We start from the raw sequence: 23,661 nt of genomic DNA on the forward strand, positions 1-23,661 counted from the left end.
TTAGCGAGTAGCACGCTACTCTGAGACCCATAAGGATTAGTGGTGAATTAGTATAGTGAAATATGAGAAGTGAACAGGTTAGTCTGTTATTTTGATTAAAAGGGATAGTGGAGGGATGGGGAGGAAAGGATTTAGAATTTTTTTGAGGAGGTCATAGCATTAGGGAGGAGGCTTTTGGATGAGTAAAAAGGGGTTGAGGAGGAGAGGAGTCAGAGGAAAGAGTTTAGAAAGGTTTGTTTGGGGATCGGTATAGTAAAGGAGGTGTCAGATGATGCAAGGAGGAGTACAGCAATGGAGAGTCTAGAAAGGGTTATTTTGGGGATCATTGTAGTGGTATGTGGTTTGGGATAAATGAGAGAGTTGGTGTAGAGGATATATTGAGAGAATTATATGGTGGGAAATTGGGTAGTGCATTGGAAAGAGTAGTGGAAAGAAGTTTGATATGAGTCGGAAAGTTGGGTTAGAAGATATATTGAGAGAAGTATAGGGTGAGAAATAGGGTAGTGCAATGGATATGCTGAATTAGAAGAAAGTGATAAATATATAGACCCAAAAGTACATTGAAAGTACATAGATGCGTAAAGGGGGTAGGTATATGTAGATTAAAGATACTGATAGAGGTACTGGATGAGAAATAGGGTAGTGCATTTGATATGCATTTCAGGAGAAAAGTAACAAAGACACAGATCCAAGTACATGGAAGGTACATAGATGCACAATGGAAGAAGTACATGTAGACCAAAGATGCACCAGATAAACTCTGGTTTTCGTGTTTTACTGTACTTTTTTTTAACATAATTATTCTACATGTTTATACAAAGCAATACACAAAGATAGGTACGTATTTATAGTAAAAATAAATGATTGTATACAGAGGTTACAATCTGCTCCTCACCGGTGAGGTACAGAAATGCTGAAACATCTCTGGGGTATCTTGTATGCTCATTCAGAGCAGTTTTACTTTTAAGAATCGACTTATGTTATTCACTGATAACAAACTCACTACTCACTTTCGAAAGAATAAAATATGAGAGGGCAGAGTAAACATTTGAAAGCATTAACTCTTTTGCCAGTGCTGAAGGAGGGTATTTATATGGCTTGTTTTTACCACCAAAGTTATATTAGAAATACACTCTGCGCAGTTAGAAGCTACTATTTGGGCTGCTGATTAATATAAATGTGGCCTCTCTTTTTCAGCCATAGGTGATGTGAACTGAGGCATTTTAGGTAACCCACAGACAGTGTAAAAAATGTGCTGCATGCTCAGCGTTGATGACATAATTATGGGACAATCGATATCCTCCATCATGTTAATACCAATAGAGAGATTGAATGAAATAAAACTAAGCTAACCCTAAATGTACAGTAGCAATGAATCTACTTGATAACAGATCAATGATCTTTTCAGAGAACATGATTGAAAAAAAAGGTTTTTAACCATAAAACCTGCTGCACCCACATAGGTAGCATGGTCCATTTGTCAATTCATGGTGAAAGGTAGACATAGAGGGGAAGGGGTATGGATTCCATCTCGATTACTTCTGTCTTACAGATAAAAATAGCTTTGGGTCTCCAGCATTCAGTTAGTTGATCTGCATCTAAGATACAAAAGTCCTGAAGCAATACGTCAGCAATCAAAAAGACTCTGGCTTTTCATAAACATGCATCTAAATCTGTATTTCATCAAATTAACAATGTAATCTTATACTATGTTAGTATGTAAGTGACTTGCCAGAAATATTGCAGATTTGCATAGCAAACTAGCACCTGATTCAGATGGTGCTGATTTGTTGCAAAAACAACAATTGGTAGACAGAATGCAGAACAATGTCATACATTCACCCCGGTGCAGAGATCTGGGCCTAAATCCATAGTTTTTTGCTCACCATGCCATTCCAGTTTGAACCCAGCCATATGCAAATCAGTCTTGACCCTGTACGCAGTTGGAAAGTTGTGAAGTGAAGTGAAGGCAGTACTTCACTAGAGCCAGTGGTGGCAAGTTGGGCCCACCAGCACTCATTTTCTCCAGAGTGATAGAGAAAAAACAAAAAAGGGGAAAGAAGAAGGAAAAGGAAGATGGAAGATGGAAAAACACTGACAAGAGGAGAAAGGTGGGATGAAAAAGAACTTGCAAGAACGAGGTAAGGAGACAGGGAGCAATTGGTGGTTGATTAAAGAGGCAGAAGGTGTAATCTCAACCATGCAGTCTAGGCATTTATCAACCCAACCTTTGCTAGTTCTGGCCACAGGCCTCTGAGCACAACTTTTAGCCCTGGCTCTTATTCTTTTTAAAAGTATGCACTGAGAAAAGGTGCAGGGAGTGCTGGGCATGCAGATGTTCAAAAATCTGCAGACTATGGGAGTTAACGTTCTATATGGACAGAAAAAAATAAATTTTAATACTAATGAAGTCAGAATGGGTCAGGATACATTAGGCTGTTCTGCGATGTAGTGTTTAAAATGTTCAGCATTTCCAATAGGAAATTATGTTTTCTAGGATCAAATATTGGAGGAAGGACCCGAAGGACCTGCTACACCTTAGTTACCAATCTGTCTCATATCGTCCAGAGAGCACCATTAGTGCTGTGCTTTGGGTGAAATCCAGAAAACATTTAGGGGCATATTATCAAGGATGGCGTTAAAATTATCGCCGGTTTAGTGGCAGAAAACTGCTGCTAAAGCTGCGATAATGGGCTTGATAATATGCCCTGCAGAATTCCAATAGAAGCCCATGTTCACACCAGATCCGGCGATAACTTTTAGCGCCGTCCTTGATAATATGCCCCTAAAAGTCTTACGTATTGGGCAATACATTACCAAAGTTGGAGTACTGCAATCGTTTCTGTGATTTTAGTTCCCATGAAGAAGCTGGTGATAGGTTGGAGTGTGGCAGCATCGCAGAAACAGCCAGTGCAGGTAAGAGCGGGATTTCAACAGAAGAGTGAAAATTAATTAATTTCCCCTCATTGTCATCTATCAACTACCCTCTCCTCCCCACATCCCACCCCACTGTTCATACCTGCATGGGCCGCTACTGCAGCATCGATCTCCTATGTGCGCCTTCTGGAGATCATTCAGTAAGCCCTCACTGAGGCAGCTGGAAATGAGATCTACAATCAGAGCTTTGCAATAGAAATGCAAATCACAGGATAGAAGAGTCAGCTATAAAATGATGAGGGGACATTCTTTCTACAAGTACAATCAGGAAAAAGAATAGCCATAAATGGCAACTAGTATCCTCGAATGTTTGAATCCAGATGATATACGCAGATTGGAATGACTTTGATTAAATATTCATTTTAAAGGAATGATTTTTGGGAATCTCCATTAGTTGTGGATAGAGACTTACATTGAATTTTCACTGGAGAAAGACCCTGTGTACAGTACCTATACTCATTTTTTCTTTTTAAATACAATGGCGCAGCAATGATGTTTCCTGTATTTGTGAGATGTTATTTTACTATTTGCAGTGCACAATATATACCATTATTGACTTCTTGGTTCTCTACCCACAAACAACTATTTAGTGTGTTCATCAAGAAAAATGGAAAGAAAAACTAAGGGGCGTATTAGCAAGAACCTTGATAAAATAAGCGCTGTTTTAGCGGCACTAAACTGCCACTAAAACGGTGATAATGGGTTTGCTAATATGCATTATAGAATTCCAATAGAAGCCCAGGTTAGATGTCCTGCACATCTAACCTGGGCTTCTATTGGAATTCTATAATGCATATTAGCAAGCTCATTATCGCCATTTTAGCGTCAGTTTCCTGCATTAAAACGGCGATAATGTTAACGAGGTTCTTGCTAATATGCCCCTAAGAATTCTGCAGACACTTAGCAAAATTTGACGGTCTTTCTGAATGTTAAGTGATTCTTTCATTCCAACTTAATCTATCAGAGAAGTAGGAATGGAAGGTTCTTTAAACAAAGAGAGGTGGATGGACTGTAGTGACCCAGGATTCAGGATGACTATAAGCAGACTTGTGTACCAGGAAAAGACCCTTCCACTGTATCCTTTGCTCATCTGCAAGCAAGTGCAGGCTTCTCAAACATTTGAACAAATATCCGCAATTTCAGAATATTCTGGACAGTGTTGGGTTTACTGCAATGCACAGGCCAGAGGACTCAGTTGGGCCCTTTGTAGTGAATCTTTCCTTGATAATATTCACAAGACAAGCATAGTCACATGGGACTCCTTTAGGAGGAACTGTAAGATTTTACTACCCATGGGAGCAAGAGATGGATTTTCCATTGCTTGTCACGTTAGAAAATCTTCATTTAAAATGATTTCCAAACACCTAGGTTTTGAGGCAGGTGCCTTTGAATCTCCCAAGATGTGTCAGAATGCACGATCCCTTGATGGATTTAGTTTTAGGGATACGCTAAATTCAATTTTGTTGGGTGATGAACCTTCCATTGATGGTTACTGGTAGAGTAGGGGGCATGGCAGTCCAGCACAATGATCAACTGTGTGTTTTCACTATATGATTGTGCATAACATCCATAGGATCATAGCATACCTGTTAAAGATTGCATATATCTGTCAAACAATGTGAGGAACAATAGAGAAGACCTCTGTTTACCCCAGACTGAATTGCACATTTCTAACACCTATATCGAAAGAGGGTTAAAGGCAGGGAAGAGCGACCTTCTAAGAGGGATTTAAAGCATGTCAAGGTAGTGCACCCAGTTCCCTTGTTTGCTAATCCCCTAATCAGAACGGATTGGTCCATGATATCGAGTGTAATTTGATTTGATTTAAAATTTATAGAGCGCATGAATGCCCTTGGCACTAAATCCAGTTATTTTGGGCCCGATTCACAGAACTAACGTAAGACAAAATTCTAAACTTCCTACCATTTTGGTATTCACTGAAGGCACTTATTCATTTCGGTATTCACAGAAGGCACTTACTCATTTCGGTATTCACAGAAGTTAGGAGTCCTAAGTCTTAAAAATAGGATTTTTCTCAACTTTACTACTACTAAACTGAGAAAAATCCTAATTGTAAGACTTTCTGTATTCACAGAAGGCATTTAGGAGTCCTAAAGTTAGGAGTCCTAACTTTACTACTACTAAATAGAGAAAAATCCTAATTTTAAGACTTTCGGTATTCACAGAAGGCATTTAGGAGTCCTAAAGTTAGGACTCCTAACTTTACTACTAATAAATTGAGAAAAATCCTAATTTTAAGAGTTTTGGTATTCACAAAAGGCATTTAGGAGTCCTAAAGTTAGGAGTCCTAACTTTACTACTACTAAATTGAGAAAAATCCTAATTGTAAGACTTTCTGTATTCACAGAAGGCATTTAGGAGTCCTAAAGTTAGGAGTCCTAACTTTACTACTACTAAATAGAGAAAAATCCTAATTTTAAGACTTTCGGTATTCACAGAAGGCATTTAGGAGTCCTAAAGTTAGGACTCCTAACTTTACTACTAATAAATTGAGAAAAATCCTAATTTTAAGAGTTTTGGTATTCACAGAAGGCATTTAGCAGTCCTAAAGTTAGGAGTCCTAACTTTACTACTACGAATTTGAGAAAAATCCTAATTTTAAGACTTTCGGTATTCACAGAAGGCATTTAGGAGTCTTAAAGTTAGGAGTCCTAACTTTACTACTACTAAATTGAGAAAAAACCTCATTTTCAGACTTTCGGTATTCACAGAAGGCATTTAGGAGTCCTAAAGTTAGGACCACTAACTTCTGTGAATACCGAAATGAGTAAGTGCCTTCTGTGAATACCGAAATGAGTAAGTGCCTACTGTGAATACCAAAATGGTAGTAAGTTTAGGATTTTGTCCTAAGTTAGTTCTGTGATTCGGGCTCATAGAGTCTAGGGCTGTCCAGGATGGGAGGCAAAACTATGCTGAGAAGAGGCAGGTTTTTAAGGCTTTCCAAAACAGTAGCAGAGATGGGCTGTTTTTTATTGGAATTGGTATCTGGTTCCAAGTCTCAGCTGTATGCAGCAGAAAGCTTCTCCCCCCCATCTTAGTTGTTTGAATCTGGGAGTTTTGATTAGCTTTGCGCTGCTTGATCTGAGTATCCTTGGCGGATCATACTGTTTCAGGTTGGTTTTCAAAAATTGTGAGCCTATCCCCTGTAAAGCCTTATATGCCTTATATGGCAAGCTGATTTGAACCTAACTCTTTTCTCCATTGTGAGCCAGTGGAGACTTCTTAGTCTTTGGGCTACCGGCTCGAACCTAGGGATATCTAGCACTAGCCTAGCTGCAGCGTTTTGGAGATGCTGGAGTTTTAACAGTAGTTGTTTTTGAAGCCCTGCATACAGAGCATTCTTGTAATCCATCCTGGATAGGGCCAGCATAGTTACTAGGGTTTTGCAGGTTTCTACTGGAATAAAAGGCAGGAGCTTTTTTATCAACTTCAGGGTGTGCTACACAGAGGAGGAGAGTTTGTTAATCTGGGCTTGAAATGTTAATTTGGAATCGAATACAAAACCCAAATTCCTGACTTTGTCCACTGGTGATGGACAGATGCCTAGGCTGGCAGGCCACCAGTTATGTGACCAAATGCTAGGCTCCACCCCTAGCAGCATGATCTCGGTTTTGTCATCGTTCAATTTTAGACAGTTTAGTTGCATCCAGTGGCTGACTTGTTCCATGCAATTCCTAAACCTGTCTTCTGTTTCGTCTGTGTTGTAAGAGATCAACTCCACTATTTGGGTGTCATCAGTGTATGATACGGGGAGAAATCCACAGTTTCTAATGATAGGTGCTAATGGGGCAACATATATATTAAAGAGGGTGGGACTTAAGGATGAGCCCTGTGGCAGAGAAGTCCCACAAACTTAGGGGCCGATTGGGATGGCGGTGAATCTGCATCCTCCGGGCCGGCGGAAGCCACCGCCGGCCTGGAGGATGCGGACATTGGAAACACCGCCACATTAGGATGGCGGTGAGATCAGCGGCGGATGGCAAGTCCGTCCGCCGCTGATCCGCGGTGTATGCTGGCAAATATGGTGGCGGTGTCTGCAAGACACCACCAGCCATATTAGGATGTAGGCGGAAACATGCTTTTCCATGGAGGCTTTTCTGCCGTGGAAAAGCATGTGGTCTTTTGTGTTTGGGGGCCCGTTGCGGGCCCCCAGGGTGTCGGGGTGTGGGTGTGCTCATGGGTGCCTGCCGCTTTGTGCATGTAAATGTAAAGCATGCATTTTTTACCTTGCGGCGGGTGCTACTTCAAGCAGCACCCGCCGCAAGGTTAAAGATACGGGATGTAACCGCCAGGGTGGCGGTCACATTCTAATTGCACCGGAGGGACCGCCGCTGCCCCTGCGGACGGTCCCTCCACCTCGGGAGTGGCGGACGGACGCAGGTCCGTCCGCCATCCTAATAGGCCCCTAATTTCCCACCATGTTGTCATCATCCATTATTGCACTGATACTGTCTGCTGCATTAGACAGAGTGGCTTCAGTCTCTATTTCAGGGCAAACCAATAACTATAATAGGTTCAGAGTATTGGACTCCTCAAGATGGCTGGAGACATTTTTGGCTACCAATTATTCCTAAGTTTCACCCAGAGCAGGGACATTGGTAACATCATGTGGATCGATTTCATCTTCCTTAAATAGAGCATGTTTGTGTGTGTTGTAAATGCAGCTTATTAATTCTTGCTAAACGAGTCAACATTCATTTTTGAAAGAAGTTGAGTTGTGGGCCACATGAGAGTTTTTAATGAATAATCACTACTTCATTGCAGCAGTACCAATATTTACAAAACTTCTAAATATTTTTAAATAGTTTTACTATATGAAAATTGTATCCTGCCTTTAAACATCTCCTGCTTATTTAGAACGCTTTAATTTGCCTGAAATGTTTACTGCTAATGATATTTTTTGAATTACAGGTTAGCTATAGGTACTGGTATGAACTATGATGTGTTCCCGATGAAGAATTCTGATTTTTAAGCAACTCCCTGAGTTTTCCAATATATAGAATTTTACTTGCCTGAAAAATGATTGTGTTCGAGGTCATTGCATGAATAAATTCAATCTATTTTCTTATGCCAATGCCTCTGTCATCAACTTTAAAGAAAGCGGATTTATCCAACTTCGCAGGTGGAAGAAGCGCACTCCGAAACAAGATTTTGGATTTAGTTTAAAATAGCTTCAAACAAAGGGATGTTGAGAGAAAATTGCTTCCTTTGTGTTATCTCGGTGACAAACAATTGCACATCAAAGAATGAGATTGTGCAAAGTAAGCTAAGAATGGATTAGGAATGAAGACACTAATCTCTGCTGAGCAATTTGAGATACTTCCGGTTTGACAACAAATTGGCTTTGAAATCGTTTGGCGTGTGATTCGCTGATTCTTACCTAGCCTTGTTGATGGATTGCCATAGCTCTGACTTGTAATCTTGTTTTAAAGTGTATAGACACATACACACAACGCGTGCGCGCACACACGCATACACACATACACACCTCCCCCCACACACACATCTCCATTGAAATGTACTTTGCAACAAGCTCAATTTAACTTATCTTGCAATTATAATACGATGATGTTTTTTGCTGAAAATGCACAATGATAGTTTTCACAGTCTGTGGCATAGAATACCTACTTATCTCAGAGACCAGCCTTCCCAGGACATTCTAACCAGGCGGCAGGCAAAGAGAGTGAAAGATGATGATTGTCTGAAAGATAAATCTCAACGCCCCTCAAAACGGCAGGGTGAATGCCCATAGAGATAAGAAAGTAGGAGATGGATGACCGACATCACCGTGGGCCAATGTGAGGATGCTACATACTTATATCTGTTTGTTACATCCTTGCAAAATGGACTCCCGCAGCAAAATGTGGGGGATATGGCCCACAGCATAAATCCCAGCCTACAACTCTGTTCTTGTTGAATTTGAGAAGCAGGGAAAGCTCCCTTTGTAGACAAGGCTACAACAGGTAGTTCTGAGAGAGCCATCCTCATGTCTTTCTGCATGACGGAGAACACAAAGGGCCTAAATACAATGTCGGTCAGAAAGACTCCAATCGCTGGTTGGAGGCTTTCAGACCGAAATTGTAGGTTTAAAACCCAACCGCCATATTATGGTAATGTGGGTCAGAGTTTAAATCGGCCGGGGAATCCAACGTGGTTCTGACAGGCTCAAGGAGCCCATTGGCCAGTCGGAAAGGCCATATAATCTCTTAAACGACACTGTTTCCGCCATCGGGATTATGATGTCGGTTTTCGACAGCCAATCCATGTTGGCTTTTCCAACATGGATTGGCTGTCAGAAGCTCATTTTGGGTGCCCCTAGCAGGGCCCATTTCCCACAGGCTCTCTGCATTTTGGCACTTGGGGGCACCTATGGTTACCCCCTAAACATCCATTTTTTTATGGGAGTTATGCTGCAGGCACCTTCTGCCCACCACACAAGCTCCCATAGAAAAATGGATGTTTCAGACCGCACTGTATGCGGTTGCATCCAAATTATGCGGTTGGAACCGCTGACCTCTGGTAGGTCAGTTTCCATTCCACAACGGTGTCTTTGACCGGCGTAGTAATCAGGGCAGGAGTGTGATCCTGGACTGGAAAGCTATATTTGCTTCATTTATTCACACTTCTCATTCCTTTGAACAAGTTTTGCTTGGTAGTCCCGGGCCTTCTGCTGCGTAGGATGAGTTCTTGTAGCAATGGAAATCACGCAGTTCTGAAGTGGAGTTATCCTTAAAAAATATCCATAACTGAAAAAGTATGTACATTCATAAGAGCTTGCTTGTTAACTGAATTCATATAGTAAATCATGTGCTTAATTTGTAAAGAAAAAAAATGCACGTGCCCAAAGTTTTCTTAGGGCCCCAGCATGCTGCTCAGTGTTGGTGCTTCCCACTGTCGAGGTGAATACTAAAGATGCCTCACCTTCATTCCACATATGCCTCCTCTTCCACTACCATAACTTACTGTCTCATCATTTCACTCTTACAGGTTCTTTTTCATACCTTATTTCTCCCTTCTTCACTGTTTTCCTTTCATGTCTTCCTCTGTTTCCCTTTTCTACCTTTTTCTCCCATGTTCTGGCTTGAAGCCTCATGATAAAGAATACCTCCCTGTCCCAAAAATGTGTGCTAATATTCTCCACCAGCAACCACCATCACAAATTAAGCACTGTAGTGAACTCCATCATTGCTCAACAAAATACTAATTGTTTGAATATGTCCTAGAAGCTCAGAGACAATACCCATCTTAGCTTAGTACCTGGTCACTTCAAGCAACACATTCATGCTTTTCTTCCCCAGAGGCACTCTAAAGTTCAGACCAAAACCTACTTATGCTGTCACTTTATACTTCATTCAAATGACTCACAGAGTTCCCTTCCAACCTCTGAAATACCTTAATGCCTTGTCCATACACCTCTGTCTTGTGCATACCTAGACTGGTTTGCACAAAGCTTCAAATGCTGTGTTAGAGGGAATAAACACGACATTTTTATAAATCAGCGCAAAGAAACCTTTCAAAGTGAGCACATTATAAATGCTGTTAATCAGCCAATTAGAGTGCTAGTCCTGGAAGCCGCTGCCAGGTAAATTGTGTCTAATAGGCCAACTTCTATTTTTCAAATGTAAAGACAGAGTTGTTAGAAAACTATTTTGGAGACTAACAGCCACATGCATCATTGTTGCCGTTTGCGATTTCTTAATTGCGAAAATTAAGGAATCGCAATTAAGAAAACGCAAATGGCTATGCATCAAGAAATCGCAATTTTTTTGCGATTCCTTAAGTTTCCTTAATTGCGATTCACAATTTGCGAATCGCAATTAAGGAATGCCTTCCCATTGATTCCTAAAATGAAACTTTCAAAAATGCAGTTTTGAGCATTTTTGAAAGTTTTCGCAACTTACCATGAAGGTCAACTTCATGGTAATTTACCTCTCCTTATTTGCGAATTTGCAAATTAAAAATGTTCATGCATTGCATTTAAGAAATCTGAAAATGCGATTTCTTAAATGCAATCGCAATTTTAGAAATCGCAACATGATTGTGAATCCTAAAATTGCGAAAAACATGATGCATCCCAATTTTGTCAATTGCATTCGCAAACGGCCGAAAATTGCGATTCGCACCGTTTGCGAATGCAATTGACAATGATGCATGTGCCCGTAAAAGTACAGAGCCGGGACTAGAAATAAAAAGGGCGGAATCAACTTTAGCCAGAAGAACAGCACAGTTTGTGTTTTCATAACGAGTAAACGTGAAGAAAATAGCATCCAACAAGACACCTTTTGGGGCTAAATCATATTTTACATTGCCAGGTGCCAAGAACAGGTAGGTGTCTTGGGCAGACAGATATGAGTTAGAGTAAAGCATCTTCTCTGCAAGGTATCAGGACATCAATTCTTCAAACAGTAGAATAAAAGAAGCATTAATGACACGAGGTCTTCCAAAAACCAATGTTGTTTGTAGTCAGACTTAAAAATAACTGTAAATGGTTCTTATTTTCAAAGAGAGCATAGAAACAATATGGCATCTTACAGAGACGATGCTTTAAATACTATCACTTGTACCTGACACATGTCTTCTTTCAGATGCAATGATTATATTGGCCATTAGTCGGAAGTATGTAATATGCAACCTGCTACTGAATTTCTAAATGTGTTTAGTTCATTAAAAGAAACATTTACTGGACTCAAACCCCGCGATTTACGAATCGCAGCATTTACGATCAGTGAAAACATTCATACATATATCCCTATCGGGCATATTTACAACTAAATGGCAAGGCACTGAAAACAATTTAGCAGCGCCCTGCTGTGTCATTTAAAAAATGTAGGGATGTGCCATATTGACAAGAATACAGTGCACCCCTGTGTTTTCCCCTGCCCCAGTGCTAAACAAGGTGTCCTGTGCCAGCGTAGGCATCCTTGCACCATGGTGCAAGGGTGACTGCATTGCAGGGATGATTGTGTTTGTGCAGGAAGGAACGCCTTCCTGCAAAAAAACAATCATTAATGGTGTTTTGCTCCTTCGATGTGTGCTGCAGAATGCATCAAACTTAGAAAGAGCAAACAAGCATTGTCATAGCCAATAGGTCTCGCCTTTGGGGCCTTATAAGTGTTTAGCCTGAGATTTAATGTTTTTAAGGTATGTTATAGAGCAATGTAGCTGTTGTGTTTAATACTGTAAAGTTTGTGTGCAATTTGTGATTAGTTTAGTGACGTAAGGATAGTGGCATGGTGTGGAATATAGTGGTGAGTTGTGATATGATGTGTGTTGGTGGGATGTATGTGTGTAGTGTGTTTTGCTGGTGTGTATATTGGTGGTAGATGCAAGTTTACACCCCCCAAAAAAACCAATTGCAATGATATTTCTTATGTGCGTAGTGTGATGGTATTAGAGAGAAGAGGGGAGCAAAAGACAGAGAAAAGGGACAAAATCTGGAAATGAGAGAAAGTAGCAGGGAAACAGAAAGGTCAAGAAAAATGGGGACTGAAAAGAGAGGAGAGAGGCAGAGGAACGAGAAGAAAGACGGCCCTAGGCACTGTTCCTAGGCACGGGGTAGTTACGTGATTTGCTCAAAATCACAGGCTGTTGAGTCTATGCAGACCGCCAGCTCCAAAGTTGGTACTCTCTGGCTGTTACGCCACACCTTCGACTCTCAACCCTTGTTACCTACTCTGGTTGTTTGTCTCTTTCATAAAAGAGCCATGGTTATGAGTCAGGCAGAGAGGAATTACTGTAGGATCATGAGTGGATCAGCATTAAAGCACCTGGTATTCCTAGTTGCTGGAACACCGGACCCCATTTTACAGGCAGTAATTCTACTTAGTAAAATCGTAGGGCACTTTGGCTACAGAAGTCAAGCCTTGTCATCCGATTAGTTTTTTTATTTCTGGTGGGGACGCATTCAGTTCTACCCCCTGCCCCACCTCCTATGCCCTTTTCCTTCCTAATCCCCACAGCCTCTACCTCCATCCACACCCCACACAGACGCTCCCATATACATTGATCAGGTGGTAAATGTATGCATGAAATCCCATGGAATTTAGAATTCTGCATCGTTTTGTGACCGTAAATCCAGTTCCACATGGTAATTCCCCATGGTGGAAGGTGGAACAGGTTTACCGTATGGAATTCTAATCCACCTGATAATGATTGGTGGGCGTTCCAGCAACTGATCTGATTTTACCATGCACTAATTTTTCTTAGAGCAAGTGTGAATGTATGCCTTAAAACCCTTAAAACTGGGAATTCTGTGTGGCTTTACAACCAGGAAGTCTAGCTCCACAGACCAATTCCCCATTCCAATACATATTGTCATGGTACTGGTGCGATGTTACTGCACGGTAATTTAACCTGCAGATTTACCCCCACGCCCTAAACAAGTACCGTGCAATTCCTAATCAGCCCCAAAGAGTCAGAAATGCATCTCTTCACATTTGCATCTGCTGATTAAGTTTGTTTTAATGTTTCCCTTAGCTTGAAGATGGTAGCTGCCTTGCACACAACAGCAGCTCTCTGGTGCTTTTAACATACAAAGATACCCCCATGGAAGAAGATATGCAGATGACATATGGAACTTTCAAATATTTTTACCTGATGAGGTGTTAAGTTTTGCACAAAGCTATTGTCTTTCTCCCCTCACTTTCACACCCAAGGCTTATCTGCATACGATTTAGGACATCACGTTTCATCTCCAGCGTACCCGCTGGCTGCCTGACCTCCAGATTAATATTTGGACGAAGCCAATTAAAAGTTCCTCTCAATGTAAATATATATGCAGCTGGGAACAGGTGCTGGAATAAATTCTCAAAGATTTTCCTGACAGTAACACAGTTCTCACTTATTTAGGTGAAAACATGTTTATTTCCGGTCCATAGTTCATGCTTGTTTGTGCTTCATTATCACCTCCAAGACACGTCATATACGAGCTTCATGAATAAGAAATACAAATAAATGTGCATTCATAATAAGACAGAGCCGCATAAGAATGCGCCTTGTGTTTTGCTGGTAAAGTGTCATGATTGCTCTTTTAGTGAAACGCTCGCTGCTGATGTCGACAGTGATCTGGTTATCACGCGTGACCCTCTTAGTGATTAAATTGGGCAAATAATACAGCCTGATATTTGTATCCTTTGAAAGCAGCAAAAGGGTACAATAAAGTGTGGTAAACAAACAGGCTTTTGTTTTCAGAGGGCAGCTATTGTTGTTTAGTTTATGCTTGTTTGTGCTTCATGATCACCTCAAAGACACATCATATACGAGCTTCATGAATAAGAAAAGCAAATAAATGTGCATTCATAATAAGACAGAGCCGCCTAAGAATGCGCCTCGTGTTTTGCTGGTAAAGTGTTATGATTGCTCTTTTAGTGAAACGCTCGCTGCTGATGTCGACGGTGATCTGGTTATCACGCGTGACCCTTTAGTGATTACATTGGGCAAATAATACAGCCTGATATTTGTATCCTTTGAAAGCCGCAAAAGGGTGGTATAAAGTGTGATAAACAGGCTTTTGTTTTCAGAGGGCAGCTATTCTTGTCTTGTAACATGTAACATGGAGAAAACAAAGATGTTGAAAGAGAAACTGTGAAACACCTGCCAGACAGGGCCGTGTCCAGGGGAAGTCAGCATCAAGAGTGTACAGAATTCGCCTTCTTTCAGACACTTGGAGTGTGTAATACCCTGATTTAGTTGCTATTTCTCACAGCTGTAAGAGGAGATGTTCGTCGGCAGCGATGAGGAGAAACAGATTTAATGTATAATAATCTGTCCTACGGCCAGCATCTGCCCACAGAAAGCCAGGCATCTGACTATCAGAGGGATAGAAACCAACAGCTGCCGAGAATACTGAAGCGTGAGGCAAGCTCACCCCAAATGCCACAAGAGACATGCACTTATAAATCGTCAGCTGTACGAAACATATTATGGAAATACAATATTAAAATATTAGATTTTTTGCAGTTTTTTCATTTTCTCAAAACAAAAAGCGTAGTTATCCAAAGATGGGGTGAAAATCTGAGTACATTCTATTATTGTCTTGTTGACAGTCACCACTAGGCGTCTAAATAGAGTAAAACGTCGAGCCTCTTGTCCCGTGCTCTACGGCGGACGTGGAACCTAGAGGAAAAGCCCCTTCAACAGGTGAGGGTGGACTCACCAGATGAGTGCTGCCACTGGCGAAGGACTGGGACGGAGGCCTACGGATGCACAGATGGATGATGGCAGTGACAACCCGGCGTAATCGGCTAATGCAGGCCTTCCTACACAGAAGGTTGTACATTGGTGGGAGTCGCAGCACTGGGGAGAGGGGTCACACTACCGGAAGTAGCAGAGGCTAGTAAAGGAGGAGATGACGTGCTGGCGTACAAGTAAGGGCCATGTGGCTCTTGCATAGTGGGTATGGCATCAGCGATGCAGTCTAAGCAGCTCTCTGAACCTGTCTTAGTGGATTTACTTACCACCAGAAATCTTGTTGACACAAGTCACGCGTATCCTGTAGTTGGCCACAGTCCTTCGTCCAGGCTTAGTAGGCAAACAAGCTACATTAGCCCCGCGCCGCTAGCTTCTTCAAGCTCAGTTAGTCACTCCGTATAAGGCGTCACCATCACTTCACTTTCGTCGCTAGAGCCCGCCCACAGCAGCAGCTAAACACCGAGCTATGGGCACGTGCAACTCTTAGAGGCACGCAACCAATGAAACAGAGGGAGGAGGGGGGGCTGCGTGCTTCATTTGCGGGAGCGCGCGGTTGGCGCCGTGATAATTGCTACCATATGATGCCAGCCGCGCGTTCCTGCAAGTGGATCGCCATACGTGCATGCGTTGCCATTGATGGCAATGGAACGCGTGCACGTTCTTGGCTGAAAAGCCAAAGCGATCGGAAAAGGTCTTTTTCCTATGCAGCGCATGCGCGCTGCATGGGCGAGACCTAAAAATGAGGAGAAATAAAAGTATTTCTCCTTGCTGCGCCACTCTAATGCTTCCTTTTCAATGGTGTTCATTTTTACAGATCCTTGTAAATCTGTGGCAGTGTCAAAAAGCAACGGGTATGGTGTAGGTGCGCTCACAGCAATACCTATTGCACACACTTTGCCACAGAAAACTATGACCAGGAGGCCCCTATTTACTAGGCGGCATAAAGTCAGACATAATGGCTTAACGCCACCTTGTAAATATGGAGCAGGACATTGCGCCACCGGTAAGACAGATAAAGTGACACTCCGATGGCGCAATGCTCTTGTAAATATGCCCCAATGTCTCTTTTTTTGGAGCTCAGAATTCTCCAGCAGGCAAGGCTGTGGGCTGTGTCTGATGAAGGTACCATGAGATCGGATACCTTCTCACTGAGATCCAGCTGAGATCCATTTGCTGCTGCAAAAAAGTGAGGTAGAGCTATGGGCTGATCGGCTAGATTTGTCCCGGGCCCCAGACGTCTTCAAGTCCAAAACCTTTCTCAGTGGCAGTTTTTTAGAGATGTTAGGTAAAGTCCAATTAGACACAGTCAAGAAGTCCTAGGACCTCAGGAACAGCTCTTGGGGGTCAAGACTCGCTCCAGCAGAGCCCACCAGCAGGGTCCAGGCCTGGTCAAGTTGTACTTGTCAGCTTGGAGTTGCAGGAAAAGGGCTCTGGTAGCTTTTTAAATGCCTATAGCCAAACAGAAGGCCAGCCATCTGACTCTTGGAGTGCACTTCTCTGTTCTGGGTACAGGAGGGAACAGGTCCAGTCCTTCAGGGCTTCTCACAGGTCAAAACAGCAGGTCTTTTCCTCTTCTCTTCTTCCACAGGTCCAGCAGCATTCTGAAGAATGTGCCTCCTGGGTGCCACATATATTCCTGGCTCTAGCTTATAGGTGGGGGTGACTCCTGACTTCTCCCTAACCAATAGGATAAAAGTTCCCAGTGGTACCCAACTCACTTTTGCATCTGCTGATATGTGACCTTTCACAAACAGTCCTACCAGTCGCGGATCGCATGACTCGTGGGTGGGAGGGTGGGGGTGGGCGGGTTGCAGCCTACATAGAGAAAATGTAGAGTGCTCATGATTAGTTTGGTCAGCCCTAGAGGGCCGACCAAACAGCCAGGGCCCACAACAGTGGGCAAGCCACTCCTCCCAGACCAGCCCACCCGCCCGCCCCCAACCAGGCACACCCTCCCGACCACCCCAACCAGGCGTACCCTGCCTTCTGCTTTCTCGCAGTGCGAGAAGCAGAAACTTAAATGGTATTTAAAATAAAATTTTATGTTTCTGCTTCTCGCACTGCGAGAAAGCAGTGGGGTGACGGTCCTCCGCCCTAATGGAGGAGCCGCCCCAGAGTCCTACCAGTGCCATTCACTCCTAAAAATCCAAAATAGGAAACCCTTCACCCCTTGTGAAGAGCATGTCTGCCCACCCATAGCCTGTGTGGTCAGGGTAATGAGCAGCCCCTCCTCTGTGGTTACTCCAAACGAGATCTGGGGGCATTCTTCCTCCGATCAGGTTTGGTGTATGCCTGACTGGGATGACAAAGGAAGGCGCTTGTCCAGGTGTCATCTGCCATCTGCTTGTGAAAGGAAAGTTTCCTGGGCACAGCCCAACAGGTCTTCCTGTTAGAGGAGACAAAACACCTCCCCTCACCCAAGCCATTGACTCTGTTCTGAAAGTATTTTTCACAACATATCAGGCTACAGTCTCGAAAAGGCACTCTGTAAAGCAATGCAAATCAGTCTCCAGGAGATTCGAGCAGGGAAAGGTAATTTTCTAAAAGTTATGTTTTCTTAATATTTATTAAAAGTCCAACACCACCATTGAGCTGAGATTTTAATAAATATTACAAAATATAGTGGGTTAACCTTATTTCTAGCTGATCCCAATCTGGAGATAGAAGTATTAATAGTTAATATTCTTTCCCTGTGTTTCGCTATGAGCCAGTCCTATTTGCGACACAGAAAATGTATTTTAGTTGCTAGTCACGGGCAGGCCATATAAACTAAATTTTTTGTTTTCTCCTGTCAATAAGGGTTTATTTTGACAGGTCGGCCTTCAAATTTAAACTGAAGCTGCAGGGCTGCAGTTACAGGCCTGGATTTAGGTTTACCTGGTTTCACAACTGGAGGGCACAGTAGCGGTTTGGTCCATAGGTGGCATTTATCTTCTCATGCCATGGATGTATTTTAGACACCATATACTATGGCCTTATAAGAAAGTTAAACTGCCAATTAGGTGTTAGCCAATTTTTACATGCAGCAGAAAATGGGGGTCACCACACAAAATGTGCAAATGTCTGAGAACAGTACTGCCCTCCTCATAAATACAGGACTTTAGTGAAGCACAAACATCCCTCTGTGGCTCTATTTAGTAAAGCAGCAGTTGCGATGCCTGCCACTGTTGAAGCAAATTGTCAGCAAGAGGTGTTCTAGGACACATAACCTGTGAACATGTTTTGCTTACCAATCCTGTAATATACTTATAGTGAATAACAACATAAAAAACAATTCATAATAGTGAAAGGTAATACAGGCTAGGCATAACAAATACAATTTTAGATGGATAACGATGAATAAGAGCTATATTTTTGACCAAGGGGTTACTAGACGAGAGTGAAGCTCAAGTTGTCTATTATGTTACTCCAAACTTTGATATAAAAACATCTCCTTATATCCTTAATCACTATTAACCCGCCTAATCATTTGTGGTATATTTGCCTCCACTTTTAAACACTAAACAAGGGCAGAAGAGTATTGAAAAAGCTGTATTAACATGGCATCTCTCTTCTGTCTCAATTTTTTTTAAATGCCACCTGCCAACGTGCACCCCTCCCCCTCTATGCCTTCCCTTGTGCTCTCCACCCATATCTGTGCTCTTTGCTCTCTATTTAAAGCAGACAGCCAGTGCTCCACTGAGAGGCTCTTAGACAGCCCTGTCAGAGCAGCCTGGAATTGCAACAGTGGGCAGCATCTTTTGTTTCCCACTGTTGCTACATCATTGCAGTGAATAATATCTGACATTTAAGCTAATGGTATCGGTAAGAGGCATACACAATAATGTAATTCTCTCTCTGTAGCCCAGTGAGATTTGCTCTCCTTTCAAACTTTCACAAGTTCTTCTGGAGCCAGGGTATTTTTGCTTATATTTAAAGAACAAGTTTGTGTGTGTACCCTTGGGGACCCTCATAATTTCAGTGCTTACAACAAGTTTTCCTCAAGCTGTGGGAAGATGGAGTGGTTTAACACTTCTCCTCTATTTACTTAGTGTCACGTTGTGTCCTTAAGAAATAAACTGGGTTTCCCCTTGTGTCTTCTGGCAAACAGCTTTACTGTATATGAATTTGAGAACATTGCTGTCTACTTTTGAGGTTGTGCATTTTTTTAATTTTATCTTATCAATTAATGCGAGTTTTCTATTGTGCAAATATTAATTCCTAACAGCTCTGTAGAAGTGGCAGTTCACTATAAGCCGCGAAACATGTGCTGGCTGTACAACATCAAGGAAATCAATTATTGCACTTGATATGCATTGCAAATGGGTGTACTGAGATTTTAGCATTTGCTAGCCTGTACTACAATAACATTTATAAAAGCAAAATTGGATTTTGGAAGTAAGTTTATGCACGTAAAGATAAAAAAATGAAGAGCAAATGAAATAATATTGTATGATATGCTTAAGAAATTAATTATATTGTTCTTTTATTTTTAAAGTGTCATTATAATTTTCTTTTTTTAATTCACCACCAATGTTATGCATTCCTTATTACCGTGGTTCATGAAATTTTGGAAGGATTTTTCCAGGGTTTTTTCAAACTGCTCGGTTGAGTCTAGCAGGGCCATTATTACTTAAAATCCTATTGTATACATTCAAAAAAACAGGAGCATCAGTCCAAAAAATGGATGTGATCAAGAAAGAGGTGGCATTTTACTACAAGCTGGTCCAACCAGTACTTAATTTGTAAAAGAATAAGTGCAGAGCCTAATTTTTTTTCTCGGAAGCCTGTAGCCGGCACTATCAGATGTTGACGTGCGGAATAGCCAGGTTGTGTAGTCTCGATTCCACTTGGTGCCTCTTTAATCCACCACCAGACCATTCCTGTCAATTTGTCTCATTATCACAGGTTCTTTTTCATTAATATTGTTTCTCTTTGTCACTGGTTTTCTGTTGTTGCCTTTCTCCATTTTACAACCTTTTTTTTCTTTCTATATTGCTCTGGATCAAAATGTGTTGAGAAAAAATAGGTGCCTATTGCCAAAATGAGTGGAACCCACCTGCTACCACTGCCTCAAATTAAGCAGTGGTGATGGCCATTCCTATCTGCTCCTATGTTACCAAGATACTATCCTCTCTGTACTCGGTAAATACCTTGATTTTTATAGGGATGCTTGAAGCTCATAGTCCTTACTCTACGGATCCATCTATGGCTCTCTGTATACCAATAATGCCATATTGCCTTAACCATTAAACAATGTTCTGTGTTCTCCTATCTTGTATACATAAGTCTACAAAAACACACCACAGCATTTATAAGGATTGAGGACCTTCACTTCCTGACAGTCCTCAGCTTGACTCGGCTTCCGTGTTCTGAACCCGAATCAACCATGTCTCAATCTGATGAAGGGAAGCTGTTCGTCGGGGGCCTGAGCTTCGACACCACCGAGCAGTCCATGGAGGATGTTTTCAGCAAGTACGGGCAGATCGCCGACTGCGTCGTGGTGAAGGACCGAGAGACCGGCAGATCCCGAGGCTTCGGCTTCGTCACCTACAGGAACGCCGACGACGCTAAGGAAGCGCTGCAGGGCATGAACGGAGAGAGCCTGGACGGAAGGCAGATCCGCGTGGACCTGGCCGGCAAGTCCTCCGGCGGAGGCCGCGTGGGTGGTGGAGGATACCGCGGAGGATCCGGTGGAGGATACCGAGGAGGATCTCGTGGAGGCGGAGACAGCTATGGCAGGAGCGGCGGATATGGAGGCGGCTCCCGAGACTACTATGGAGGCGGCGGTGGCGGCAGGAGCAGCGGCGGATACGACCGGTCCGGCGGATCCTATTATGATAACTAAATTTCAGGCATCACATCGCCTCGACCTCTTTCAATGGCTGTATTTATAAAGACTTTTTGGAGCTTCGCTGATTGGTTTGCTGCACCTCCATCCTGCGCTTGTCGACCAGTCCGATGCCCAGCATAGAATCTTGAGTTGTTTTTGTCCGTGCCCTTCACGAGCTGGTCCATTCTTCAGAAACGCAATGTTTACTTGAGAGCGGAAACTAAACAAGCTGTGGAATCTTCTGAAAGTGCATTATTGACTTCACCACGTGTTAACATTCCTTAGAGTAGCGGGGTACACCCACGGACGTGGGGTACCGCCTTGGAGCAGCCGAAAGACCTTGTTTTACTGTAAAGTAACGCCTCTGATTTTTGAAGCTTTCCGTGAAAGGTTCTTAATGTCCTTTTTTTACTGAAAGAAATGCATATTCAGTGTTCGAAGTGGTTAGGAATATTGTGTACCCAATTGTTTTTGGCTTCATGAAGCCCTATTAAAAGACGGTCTGGATTACAAAAAATAAATAAAAAAAAATAAAAAAAATATAAGGATTGAGGACCGAACGAGAGATAGAAAAGCAAAAACTTTTTTCTCTCTTTACAGGATGATTACATTTCTATATTAATGATGATTATTTGTTATGCACCAAGACACTGGATAGTTGGTCTACTAAGTTATAGGTTAATTTGTGCCGGTGCTTTCCGGTGCTTAGCACCGGCACTTACTTATCTCTTACCACGCGTCTGCTGCTTGCACGTCACATTATTCGCATGATATTGTCGGCTTGCCTTAATTGATTAAATACCATCTCCTCCTCCTCACCGACTCGGCACAGAGTGTTGTTTTTGATGTCTCCCGTGACCCCCCCTGAGCCATTCAGATAGCATTGGCGCTGCGACCTTTAGCTGGTGGGCGGGAGACGAGTGGGATACTGATTGGGCTGGATTTGGGTATTGGGGGGTAAGGGCTGAGCGGCAGCGTGTGCAGATTTTATTCAGGTGATTTCCATGCCCCAGCACATGCGCGCACCCCGCAAGTCCTCATCAGCCTGCATTAAGGCAGGCCGCCCCACGACGTTGAGGGTGGCAGGCAGCACCAGGCCCAGTTTCTACTAGGTCTAAGGCAGTGTGCCCCGGCCCAGCCCACCACATAACGGTTAGTCTGTAAGTAAGTACTAAATACTTACTAGCAGTATTATGTATATTAGTAAAAAAATAGCAGTAGCCATAAATGCAGAGTCGTTACTGTCTGCCCCCAGCGTGTGGCATATCTCTGGCCGCGGCGGCCAAACAAGCCTCTTGGTGTGACACTGCAGGCACTAGCGTCTGTCTTTGTTTAACTTTAAATTAGGATTTTCTTGCGCCGACCTGGCCAGTGCACAAACGTTATTTGCACGTATATGAAACGAGTATTGTAAGTTAATGCAGAAGAAGTTGCATGTGGAAGTTCACACCTGAGCGCCAAATTGTTGCTTGTCGGGTCGTTACAAGTGTTTATAGATGTGGGAATATTGGCACCAGCCAGCTTTAATGATGTCTTGTAAATGTAAATGTAGTATACTTGTAAAGCGCACAGCTGCCGCAGCAACGGGGCGTCCCGGCGCTGTATAACTCTGGGGAACCCGTCCTGGCTTTCCCTGTGGGATGGTCCCTTGCTGGGAGTCCCCAAGGTGGAGCCAGGCATCCCCGGAATTGGTGGGGCCGTTGTGGAGATTAGGCAAGCTAATGCCCAGAGTTGCCAAGTGGAACCCCTGATTAGAGTAAGCACCGAAGCGAGAATTATCGAGTCCGCTGACCAAGGCCCATGACCCTGCCACGTCGGGAATTGAACCCTGGTCCTGGGCTGACTTCTGCTCTCAGGCCTGCTGCCTCTAACCAGTGAGCCACACTACTCCACCTCAGGCGCTGAGGGACATCTCTTTGATGTATTTTTAGATGTGTTTAAGAATCCTTCTAGCGAGGTTGAGCAATTTCAGATTACATTTAAACCCTCCTTTTTGAGCCTTGGATGTCGGTCTGTCTCAGTGTTTTTTCGTCTAACAAGTGCCACATCTAAATGCTTGTGCGTGAAAACTAAAGTGAGGTGCGAAAGAAATGACATTTCCAGAGCGGGACATGTAAAGTTATAACTAAACCAAAGCAAAACCAAAAATGTCAGTTCAGAACAAAAATGTGGTTAGAACGAGAAAATAAATGTTAAAAGCACAGAAAAATCTTAATTGCACCATATTTTGTTCACACATGTGCTGAATGCAGGTCCTGTATTGTTTTTGTGAGGGCAGTCAACCCTTGACCCCCAAAACTGATCATAAAATAACAATTACAACAAATCACTTAGAACCAATGTGTTTCTTTCCAAAAACTCCAAAGGGCAAGATTTGCGGCAGCTTTGTGTTTGTGCTGAACTGGTCAGTGTAGCACCAAGTAACTGTTTGTAGGTCGAGTAAAGCTTATTTTCATTTGTACCAATAACATTTTGTGATAGACAAAGACTGCTTAGAAATGGAAGGCCGAGTGTGCTCTGTACACCACAGTAACTGGAGGGGGAGATACAAAGGCCAACGTTAATGATTCCGGCAGGTATCTCCGCTCCAGTATTCACAAGCTACCGGGCTCGGGATCAGGCAAAACATGTAGGTCTCGGGCTTACTAGGCCCATTCCTGCATGCAGTTCCCTAAACCCATCGCTTCCGGCTGGTGGAAAGT

The 23,661-nt window shown here is 42.8% G+C and overlaps 1 protein-coding gene and 1 pseudogene across 2 annotated transcripts in view; both read left to right on the forward strand.

Moving 5' to 3' along the window:
• Window positions 1-23,661, forward strand: part of MTNR1B (melatonin receptor 1B) — a 539,308-nt gene that overhangs the window by 63,139 nt on the left and 452,508 nt on the right. The window lies entirely within an intron of this gene.
• LOC144772542 (cold-inducible RNA-binding protein B pseudogene) lies at window positions 20,458-21,499 on the forward strand (annotated as a pseudogene). The gene has a single exon (XR_013599799.1). The product of XR_013599799.1 is annotated as a cold-inducible RNA-binding protein B pseudogene (transcript).

The sequence above is a fragment of the Lissotriton helveticus genome, chromosome 8, assembly GCF_964261635.1.
Source record: "Lissotriton helveticus chromosome 8, aLisHel1.1, whole genome shotgun sequence".
Classification (NCBI taxonomy): Eukaryota; Metazoa; Chordata; class Amphibia; order Caudata; family Salamandridae; genus Lissotriton; species Lissotriton helveticus.